The 12,237-nt window shown below is 43.2% G+C and overlaps 1 protein-coding gene across 8 annotated transcripts in view; it reads left to right on the forward strand.

Moving 5' to 3' along the window:
* LOC126162434 (peptidyl-prolyl cis-trans isomerase G-like) overlaps positions 1-12,237 on the forward strand; it is a 333,524-nt gene that overhangs the window by 32,984 nt on the left and 288,303 nt on the right. The gene's annotated exons all lie outside the window — the stretch shown is intronic.

The following is a 12,237-nucleotide window of genomic DNA, read 5'->3' on the forward strand; positions in this document are numbered from 1 at the left end:
ACTCCCATATTTTATTTTCTCAGGCTTGTCTGACATTTGGCATCACCCCCAAAGGCCTCACACTTAAAATTCCCATCTCTGGCTGCAACCCTTCTTTCCATCAGTCCCTATACCAGTTCCAAACTGAACAAGCCATTGCCCTCACCCACCTAATCCTTCACCTACACATCCACTCAGCCAATCAACACACCTGTCAACTCCTATCCTTAATAAAAGTCCTAAATCTTTCCTCTCCCACATCCACACCGGCTGTTCAGAGCATCCTCCTACAGGCCAACAGCATATTAGAACAGCATGCCATCCTCCACTTTAAAAAACTATCCAATCTCCTGGTTTCCCACCTCCGGAAAGGCAACTCACTCACCCTTCACAACCTTTCCAGCAAACCTCAACCTCCTCTCATTGCACACAAACCCAGTTTCTCCCACTTCCAGCTCCACTCCCTCCAAAACCTCAAAATTCCAATCAACACAATCTGGAACCACAACACCCCAATTCAGTAGTTAACCTTTCCTCCAAACCTCTCTCCCAATCCGAAACCTCTGTCCTATCCAAAGGCCTCACCTTCAGCCCCACTCCCAGATTTAACCAAACAGCCCTCGTCAAAGATTTACTGTCCTACACCCGTACTCTCTGCTGGAAATATCACTTTGCCACGAAGAAAAATGATCCAATCCTACTTCTAATGACCCAACTCCCCAAGACACTATCCAAATTGAGCCCTGAATGGAACAGTTCCATCCTCCGTCACAGCAGGACCCACCTCCTCTTCCTCAAAATCACCCTCTCCTAACCTTCCAGGAATTTCTGACTTCCAGCCTTGCCTCTCAATCCTTCTTAAAAAACCTTAATCCTACTCCCAACATCACCACTGCTGAAGCCCAGGTTATCCGTGATCTGAAGGCTGAGCGATCCATCATCATTCTTCCGGCGGACAAGGGTTCCACGACTGTGGTACTTGATCGTCGGGAGTATGTGGCTGAGGTACTGCGTCAGCTTTCAGACAACACTACTTACAAAGTTTGCCAAGGTAATCCCATTCCTGATGTCCAGGCGGAGCTTCAAGGAATCCTCAGAACCTTACGCCCCCTACAAAACCTTTCACCTGACTCCATCAACCTCCTGACCCCACCAACACCCCGCACCCCTACCTTCTTCCTAAAATTCACAAACCCAATCATCCCGGCCATCCCATTGTAGCTGGTTACCAAGCCCCACAGTACGCATCTCTGCCTACGTAGATCAACACCTCCAACCCATTACATGCAGTCTCCCATCCTTCATCAAAGACACCAACCACTTTCTCGAACGCCTGGAATCCCTACCCAGTCTGTTACCCCCGGAAACCATCCTTGTAACCATTGATTCCACTTCCTTATACACAAATATTCCGCATGTCCAGGGCCTCGCTGCGATGGAGCACTTCCTTTCAAGCCGATCACCTGCCACCCTACCTAAAACCTCTTTCCTCATTACCTTAGCCAGCTTCAGCCTGACCCACAACTTCTTCACTTTCGAAGGCAAGACATACCAACAATTAAAGGGAACAGCCTGGGTACCAGGATGGCCCCCTCGTACGCAAACCTATTCATGGGTCGCTTAGAGGAAGCCTTCTTGGTTACCCAGGCCTGCCAACCCAAAGTTTGGTACAGATTTATTGATGACATCTTCATGATCTGGACTCACAGTGAAGAACAACTCCAGAATTTCCTCTCCAACCTCAACTCCTTTGGTTCCATCAGATTCACCTGGTCCTACTCTAAATCCCATGCCACTTTCCTTGGCGTTGACCTCCACCTGTCCAATGGCCAGCTTCACACGTCCGTCCACATCAAACCCACCAACAAGCAACAGTACCTCCATTATGACAGCTGCCACCCATTCCACATCAAACGGTCCCTTCCCTACAGCCTAGGTCTTCGTGGCAAACGAATCTGCTCCAGTCCGGAATCCTTGAACCATTACACCAACAACCTGAAAACAGCTTTTGCATCCCGTAACTACCCTCCCGACCTGGTACAGAAGCAAATAACCAGAGCCACTTCCTCATCTCCTCAAACCCGGAACCTCCCACAGAAGAACCCCAAAAGTGCCCCACTTGTGACAGGATACTTTCCGGGACTGGATCAGATTCTGAATGTGGCTCTACAGCAGGGATACGACTTCCTCAAATCCTGCCCTGAAATGAGATCCATCCTTCATGAAATCCTCCCCACTCCACCTAGAGTGTCTTTCCGCCATCCACCTAACCTTCGTTACCTCTTGGTTCATCCCTATGAAATCCCCAAACCACCTTCCCTACCCTCTGGCTCCTACCCTTGTAACCGCCCCCGGTGTAAAACCTGTCCCATGCACCCTCCCACCACCACCTACTCCAGTCCTGTAACCCGGAAGGTGTACACAATCAAAGGCAGAGCCACGTGTGAAAGCACCCATGTGATTTACCAGCTGACCTGCCTGCACTGTGACGCTTTCTATGTGGGAATGACCAGCAACAAACTGTCCATTCGCATGAATGGACACAGGCAGACAGTGTTTGTTGGTAATGAGGATCACCCTGTGGCTAAACATGCCTTGGTGCACGGCCAGCACATCTTGGCACAGTGTTACACCGTCCGGGTTATCTGGATACTTCCCACTAACACCAGCCTGTCAGAACTACGGAGATGGGAACTTGCCCTTCAGCATATCCTCTCTTCTCGCTATCCGCCAGGCCTCAATCTCCGCTAATTTCTAATTTCAATTTGCCGCCGCTCATACCTCACCTGTCTTTCAACAACATATATGTGTGCGTGCGTGCGTGCGTGCGTGCGAGTGTACCTGTCCTTTTTTCCCCCTAAGGTAAGTCTTTCCGCTCCCGGGATTGGAATGACTCCTTACCCTCTCCCTTAAAACCCAAATCCTTTCGTCTTTCCCTCTCCTTCCCTCTTTCCTGATGAGGCAACCGTTGGTTGCGAAAGCTAGAATTTTGTGTGTATGTTTGTGTGTCTATCGACCTGCCCGCGCTTTTGTTTGGTAAGTCTCATCATCTTTCTTTTATATATATATATATATATATATATATATATATATATATATATATATAACGGTAAAACAATTACAATATATAAAGACACTGAAATGTCATATCTTCAGGTAACAAAATAAGGAAAAAAAAATTATAGTGCAGCAGTTGGAAATAGGAGGATATGCATTTCCGGAGTTACATCTTCAGAGATGTCTTGATCATCTTTACTCCTGGAGCTTCAACAATGGCTGACAAAACCGTTGTATGAATTTCTGGCAGCACAATTGTTTTCTCCCACCATCTTTGCATCTTGGGCCTGTTGCTCTTCCATTCATTGAAACTGTGAAATTCCTGGGACTCATGCTCGATAGGAAACTCTATTGGTCCTCTCATGTGTCTTACCTGGCAGCCCGCTGTATGTGGTCCCTCAATGTCCTACGTGTCCTCAGTAGTACTTCCTGGGGTGCTAATCGAACCCCCTCCTCTGTTTGTACTGGTCCCAAGTGTCCATTTGAAATTAGACTATGGGTGCTTTGTTTATGCGTCTGCATATCCATCCCTCTTATGCAATCTCAACACTATCCACTATCATGGCATCCTTTTGGCCACTGGTGCCTTTTACACTAGCCTGGTTGAATGTCTGTATGCTTAAGCTGCTGAACTACCAATGTCCTACCGCCTTGACTTCCTCCTCAGCAGGTATGCATGCTGTTTGTCTGACATGTGTGGCCACCCATCCTGTGCCTCCTTCTTCGATGATTCCTTTGATCGCCAGTATAGGGTGCGTCCCTCTTCTCTGTTACTTCCTTGAGTCCACGTTCGGCACTGGCTTCGGTGGCTTAACTTCACACTACCTCTAACTTCCCCAATGGGTGTGAACCCTTCACCACTGTGGTTTCTTGAAGTGGCATGTGTTAACCTTGGCCTTCCTTCGCTTCCTAAGGACACAACTCCAGCCTCACTCTATCGCCTTCTGTTTCACAACCTTCACATGGAATTTCACAATACCTTTGTGAGGACGTCGTTATCAGGAGAAAGAAAACTGGCATTCTATGGATCGGAGTGTGGAATGTCAGATCTCTGAATTAGGCAGATAGGTTAGAAAATTTAAAAAGGGAAATGGATAGGTTAAAGTTAGATATAGTGGGAATTAGTGAAGTTTGGTGGAAGGAGGAACAAGACTTCTGGTGAGGTGAATACGGGGTTATAGATACAAAATCAAATACGGGTAACGCAGGAGTAGGTTTAATAATGAATAAAAAAATAGTACGGGTAAGCTACTACAGACAGCATAGTGAATGCATTATTGTGGCCTAGATAGACACGAAACCCACGCCTACTACAGTAGTACAAGTTTATATGCCAACTAGCTCTGCAGATGATGAAGAAATTGATGAAATGTATGATGAGATAAAAGAAATTATTCAGGTAGTGAAGGGAGACGAAAATTTAATAGTCATGGGTGACTGGAATTCAAGAGTAGGAAAAGGGAGAGAAGGAAACATAGTAGGTGAATATGGATTGGGGCTACGAAATGAAAGAAGAAGCCGCCTGGTAGAATTTTGCACAGAGCATAACTTAATCATAGCTATCACTTGGTTTAAGAATCATGAAAGAAGGTTGTATACATGGAAGAACCCTGGAGATACTCTAAGGTTTCAGATACATTATATAATGGTAAGACAGAGATTTAGGAACCAGGTTTTAAATTGTAAGACATTTCCAGGGGCAGATGTGGACTCTGACCGCAACCTACTGGTTATGAACTGTAGATTAAAACTGAAGAAACTGCAAAGAGATGGGAATTTAAGGAGATGGGACCTGGATAAACTGACTAAACCAGAGGTTGTACAAAGTTTCAGGGAGAGCATAAGGAAACAATTGACAAGCATGGGGGAAAGAAATACAGTAGAAGAAGAATGGGTAGCTTTGAGGGATGAAGTAGTGAAGGCAGCAGAGGATCAAGTAGGTAAAAAGGCGAGGGCGAGTAGAAATCCTTGGGTGACACAAGAAATATTGAATTTAATTGATGAAAGGAGAAAATATAAAAATGCAGTAAATGAAGCAGGCAAAAAGGAATATAAATGTCTCAAAAATGAGATCGACAAGAAGTGCAAAATGGCTAAGCAAGGATGGCTAGAGGACAAATGTAAGGATGTAGAGGCTTCGCTCACTAGGGGTAAAATAGATACTGCCTATAGGAAAATTAAAGAGACATTTGGAGAAAAGAGAACCATTTGTATGAATATCAAGAGCTCAGATGGAAACCCAGTTCTAAGCAAAGAAGGGAAAGCAGAAAGATGGAAGGAGTATATAGAGGGTCTATACAAGGGCGATTTACTTGAGGGCAATGTTATAGAAGATGAAGATGAAACGGGAGATATCATACTGCGTGAAGAGTTTGATAGAGCACTGAAAGACCTAAGTCGAAACAAGGCCCCTGGAGTAGACAACATTCCATTAGAACTACTGACAGCCTTGGGAGAGCCAGTTCTGACAAAACTCTGCCATCTGGTGAGCAAGATGTATGAGACAGGTGAAATACCCTCAGACTTCAAGAAGAATATAATAATTCCAATCACAAAGAAAGCAGGCATTGACAGATGTGAAAATTACCGAACTATCAGTTTAATAAGTCACGGCTGCAAGATACTAACACGAATTCTTTACAGACAAATGGAAAAACTGGTAGAAGCTGACCTCGGGGAAGATCAGTTTGGATTCCGTAGAAATATGGGAACACGTGAGGCAATACTGACCCTACGACTTATCTTAGAAGCTAGATTAAGTAAAGGCAAACCTATGTTTCTAACATTCGTAGACTTAGGGAAAGCTTTTGACATTGTTTACTGGAATACTCTCTTTCAAATTCTGAAGGTGGCAGGGATAAAATACAGAACGCGAAAGGCTATTTACAATTTGTACAGAAAGCAGATGGCAGTTATAATGGTCGAGGGACATGAAAGGGAAGCAGTGGTTGGGAAGGGAGTGAGACAGGGTTGTAGCCTCTCCCCGATGTTGTTCAAACTGTATATTTAGCAAGCAGTAAAGGAAACAAAAGAAAAATTTGGAGTAGGTATTAAAATCCATGGAGAAAAAATAAAAACTTTAAGGTTTGCCGATGACATTGTAATTCTGTCGGAGACAGCAATGGACTTGGAAGATGTAAGGGGTCCGTAGGCCCTTACTATAAGTTTGCACTCGGCACAGGTCGACAGGGCAAACTATCGATAGTGTGTCGTGTTGCGAGAGTGAGCGAATGAGAGCAGTAGGTTCCCGTGTGGCGGGCCGAGCTGTGCGGAAGCCAGCAGTGGTTATAATTCATGGTTTACCGACAAAGGGAGTGGCCATCACCGCGGTTTAACCCCTTTGTGTTAGTATAATACGGGAAAGTGATAAAGTATAATTACGAGAGTGATCAGTGATATTTCTGTGCCGATATTTGAGATTTCGCATCTACCGCGCCGGCATCATTTGGATTGCAGTGATTTGGATTAGCGTGTGACGATATTGAATAACGAAGAGACCTGTGCTGAGATTAGCCGTTATTAAAAGTGTATGACGAAGGCAGTGGCTGTCTCTTTTTCTTGTGTTTTTGAGACGAATATAGATCTTGATTAGTGAAGCTGTGTTGGTGTTCTTCTTGTTACCAAACATTTCATTATTACAGCATTTGAGAAGGACAGAATGGAATGTAACAACTCCGTAGCAGTCCATTCCGATTGCCAGCCCCATTAGGTACACAGTCACATTAATTAATTATTATCTGGGCTGCTATCAGATCCCGATCGAGCGGGAACGCAAAATAATCGGACGTGTTACAAAGAGCAGTTGAACGGAGTGGACAGTGTCTTGAAAGGAGGATATAAGATGTACATCAACAAAAGCAAAACGAGGATAATGGAATGTAGTCGAATTAAGTGGGTTGATGCTGAGGGAATTAGATTAGGAAATGAGACACTTAAAGTAGTAAAGGAGTTTTCCTATTTTGGGAGCAAAATAACTGAAGATGGTCGAAGTAGAGAGGATATAAAATGTAGACTGGCAATGGCAAGGAAAGCGTTTCTGAAGAAGAGAAATTTGTTAACATCGAGCATAGATTTAAGTGTCAGGAAGTCGTTTCTGAAAGTTTTTGTATGGAGTGTGGCCTTGTATGGAAGTGAAACATGGACGATAAATAGTTTGGACAAGAAGAGAATAGAAGCTTTTGAAATGTGGTGCTACAGAAGAATGCTGAAGATTAGATGGGTAGAACACATAACTAATGAGGAGGTACTGAATAGGATTGGGGAGAAGAGGAGTTTGTGGCACAACTTGACTAGAAGAAGGGATCGGTTGGTATGACATGTTCTGAGGCATCAAGGGATCACCAATTTAGTATTGGAGGGCAGCGTGGAGGGTAAAAATCATAGAGGGAGACAAAGAGATGAATACACTAAACAGATTCAGAAGGATGTAGTTTGCAGTAGGTACTGGGAGATGAAGCAGCTTGCACAGGATAGAATAGCATGGAGAGCTGCATCAAACCAGTCTCAGGACTGAAGACCACAACACCACCACCTTTGTGAGCACTGATGGCTCTCAGACTGACTGTGGTGTCGGGTGTGCCTTCGCCACTGGTGCCCACGTCTTTCAATATCTGCTTCCGGTGCACTGCTCAGTATTTACAGCTGAGCTCTTCACCCTGTATCAGGCCACTGAGTACATCCAGCAACACAGACTTTTCAATTGTGTCCTATGCTTAGACACACTCAGCCCCCTTAAATAGTCTATGTGTGCTGTACACCAGTGCAGTGGGGGGTGCAGGAAAACCGTCACTTGCTCACTCTTGGTGGAGCCAGTGTGATGTTTCTGTGGGTTCCTGGTCATGTCAGTCTGCAAGGAAATGAGGCTGCTGATGCTGCTGCCAAGGCTGCAGTCCTCATACCTCAGCCAGTTAGTTCCTATATTCACTCTGATGATCTCTGTGTTGCCGTCTGTGAAGAGGTGTCCCTTTGGCATCACCAATGGTCCTCCCTTCACAGGAAATCTCCCAGTGGTTTGGATGACCACCTCTCAGCCCTCCCACTGGGAGGAGGTCATTTTAACTAGGTTGCATATTAGGCACTGCCTTTTTAACCATAATCATTTGATAATTGGCACTGCCCCACCATATTGTACACATTGTGCCCAAGTTTTAACTTCCCGCCATTTCCTGACAGAATGCCCATTTTTTAACCGTTTACATTCCCGCTTGGGTTTGCCGTCTGAGTTATCAGCCATTTTAACAAATGACACTTGGCTGTCAACCATGTTTTACTTTTTGTCCATCAAAGCAATATGACAAAGGCCATTTAATTTTTAGTTTTGGACCTCCGTTTCTGTATGGCATCTTTTGTAGCCTTTTCTCCACATCCCTGGTTTTAGCTGTCTTCTCTTATGTCAATTGGGATTGACATGTAGTTGTTTTTTAACTCCTCTCTGTATTCGTGTTGTATGTTTTTGACCTGGGTGTGTATAACCCCAGTTGTTTTGCGCTCTAAAACAAAACAAAACAACCAATAAAATATTTCTGTTTGCTGATGACACAAGCTTGCTAGCAAAGGATGTTTTGTGCAATGTAGGCACTGTTTCAAATAGTATAGTTTATGATGCAAGTTGAAAGGTTGTAGAAAATAAATTAAAGCTAAATCACAGTAAGACTCATTTTTACATTTTCTAACACACAATTCAACAAAACCCGAAGTTTTAGTTTCACAGAATGGATATATGATTAGTGAAAGTGAACAGCTCAAATCAGAGTTCAGATAGAGACCTGTCGTGCAAAGCCCACATTCAGGATCACGTTCAAAGACTTAATGCTGCCATTTGTACTATTCCAAAGGTGCCTGAAGTAAGTGAGTGAAATTTGCACAAAAAGTAGCCTACTTTGCTTATTTTCATTCACTTCTGACATATGGTATTATAGTTTGGGGTAACTCTTCTCATTTGCGATGGCAGAAATGGGTAGTTCGGGCAATAAGGGGTGTAAGTTCATGAACCTCTTGTCGATCACTGTTCATAATCTGGCTATTCTGACACTGGCCTCATTTGGATTGCACTTCCTTGAATCTTGTTCAGAAAGGTGTGCAATGTACTGCTGTATCCATTTTCAACAAGCTACCACAAGAATTCAAAAATCTTAGCAGCAATCCATGCACTTTCAAATCAAAGCTGAAGTTTCCTCATGGGTCATTCCTCTGTTCTGTTGAGGAGTTCTTTGAAAAATTAAGTTGATTCCTATGTTTTATTGTTAATTCATTTTATTTTATCTGTTATTACTTTTATGTTGTAATTTCATCTGCTAAAATGTTCCATGGCCTTGGAGATTTGCTCCTCAATTTGGTTCTGTGGAACTAGACTTGTAAAATAAAAAAAAAATTGGTTTATTGTAGAATCTTGGAACGTATTCTGAGCTGAAACTTAATGAGATATCTTGAACGGAATGACCTCCTCGATGCCAACCAGCATGGTTTTCGAAAACATCGATCATGTGAAATCCGACTCGCACTTTCTTCACATGACATACTGAAAACTTTGCATCAAGTCAATCAGGCAGATGCAGTGTTTCTTGATTTCCGAAAAGCATTTGACTCAGTACTGCACCTACACTTATTGTCAAAAGTATAATATGGGGTATTAAGTGAAATTTGTGACTGGATTGAGGACTTTTTGGTTGGGAGGACACAACATGTTATCTAGATGGAGGTTCATCTTCAGATGTAGAAATAACGTCAGGTGTGTCCCAGGGAAGTGTGTTGGGACCCTTGCTATTCATGTCTTATGTTAATGATCTTGCACAGACAATATTAATAGAAAACTCAGGATTTTTGCAGATCATGCAGTTATATATACTGAAGTACTATATGAGAGAAGCTGCATAAATATTCAGTCAGATCTTTATAAAATTTCAACATGGTGCACAGATTGGCAACTTGCCTTAAATGTTGAGAAATGTAAAATTTTGCACTTCACAAAACGAAAAAATAGTATCCTATCACTATAATATCAATGAGTCACTGTTGGAATTGGCCAGCTCGTACAAATATGTCGGTGTATCACTTTGTTGGGATATGAAATGGAATTATCACCTAGATTCAGTCATGGATAAAGCAGGTGGTAGACTTTGGTTTATAGGTAGAATACTGGGGAAGTGTAATCAGTCTACAAAAGAGATTGCTTACAAATCACTCATGCGACCCATCCTAGAATATTGCTAAAGTGTCTGGGACCCATACCAAATAGGACTAACAGGGGATATTGAACGCATACAGAGAAGGGCAGCGTGAATGGTCACAGGTTTGTTTAATACATGGGAGAGTGTCACAGAGATACTGAAGGAACTGAAATGGCAGACTCTTGAAGACAGATGTAAACTGTCTCGAGAAAGTCTGTTAACAAAGTTTCAAGAACCGGCTTTAAATGATTACTCCAGGGATATACCACAACCCCCTAAGCATTACTCACATAAGGATTATGAGGAGGAGATTAGAATGATTACTGTATGCACAGAGGCATTCAAACAATCATTCTTCCATACTCCATATATGAATGGAACAGGAAGAAATCCTAATAACTGATACAATGGAACATACACTCAGCCGTGCACCCCACGGTGGTTTGCGGAGTATAGATGTAGATGTAGGGTACTACTGTCACGTGCTGGAACTACACCACCTTATTTTCTCCTGTTCTGTGGTTTGTGTAGCTCTTCAAGAAATGCTCTTCACTGATGAGCATTCTTGAATACTTTTTGGTTATTGTGCATTGTCAGAACCGTGCTGGTCCCAGGAGGGCGTCTTGTGGAATCTGTGCTTCGGTTTGTACAATGTAGTCTCTGAATAAATTCCCCTTTGTACATCATTGGAGGCAGTAGTAGTTCAGTGCAAATGAACTTAGCAATTACCACTTACAACATTTACCTACCTCCAGGCAGACCACTTAACTTATTTTGAACTGACTACACTAATCCAACAACATTTCTCCCTTTTTCACCTGCTTGGGGACTTCAGTGCAGACCTCTCCCTTTGGGGGAGTAAAAATTCGTCTGTTAGGGGCTTTCTAATTGACTAGCTTCTCACAACCAAGATCTCTGATTTCTCAATGATGGTTCTCCTGCCAAATTCAGTGTTGCCCATGGCACCTTTCCATTTATTAACGTAACAATCACTTCCCTTAATTGTGTGTCTTCACTACATTAATCACCATGCAATGACCTTTGTGACAGTGACCACTTTCCTGTGGTCCTGTCATTTCCTTGCCACTGCCAGATGGACCGACTGCCTTGTTGGGCTCTTCACAGAGCCAGCTGGCCTTTGCGTGCCTCTGCTGTTACATTCACCACCTGTCTATTGGATTGTATTGATGAGTTTGTGCGAGGTGTCTCAGATGCGATCATCCGCACTGCTGGAACTGCTATTCACCCCTCTCCCTGTACTCGGCTTTCCCTCCAACCCCATCACCCACCTCCCAGTCCATCGTGCCATGATGGATTAAAGACATCGTAATAACGATTCAGGCTCACTAACAAACTCTGCAGTGATTCAAATGACATCCTTCGCAGACCAGCCTTATCACTTTTAAGCAATTTTGTGCTGAGCTTATTTGCTTGTGGTCGGTTCTACAGTACTCGTAGAACATTAGCCTCCTTTGTTGCCTGCCTCCATTTTTCATCACTGTCCATCACTTTCCCTCTCCAGTTCCTGACCATCATTCCTTTGAGGTCCTCCTCCATATCTTCAAGCTTCATTTGCTGGGTCTTCCTCTTCGCCTCTTCGGGCTTTCCCATAAACAGTTTTTTGACTCTTAGAGTTTCTGTCAGTCTCTGTACATGACAAACCCATCTTATTCTTGCTTGCTTGATTTTCACTACACCATTCTTCTGCCCAAAAAGTGTCTGTAGTTATGTGTTTTATTCTGATCCTCCAGCTTCCTTCGCCTCTCACTGTCCCAAATATCTTTCTCAAAATCTTCCTTTCCCATCTCAATAACCACTCTTCCTTGTTTGTAGTCACCACCCAGCCTTCTGATTTATACTTTACTACAAGACTTAATTCAGTCAAATATATTTGTGTTTTTATATTCCTACTAAAATTTCAGGGCTTGAATATATTCTGGAAGGAATAATAGCATTGATTTCCACTTGGTATCATTTGTTGAATTTTTGCTGCTGTCCTGTTACCTTTTTCTGTTATTAAATGTAGATATTCAAA

The sequence above is a fragment of the Schistocerca cancellata genome, chromosome 2 (assembly GCF_023864275.1).
Source record: "Schistocerca cancellata isolate TAMUIC-IGC-003103 chromosome 2, iqSchCanc2.1, whole genome shotgun sequence".
Lineage (NCBI taxonomy): Eukaryota > Metazoa > Arthropoda > Insecta > Orthoptera > Acrididae > Schistocerca > Schistocerca cancellata.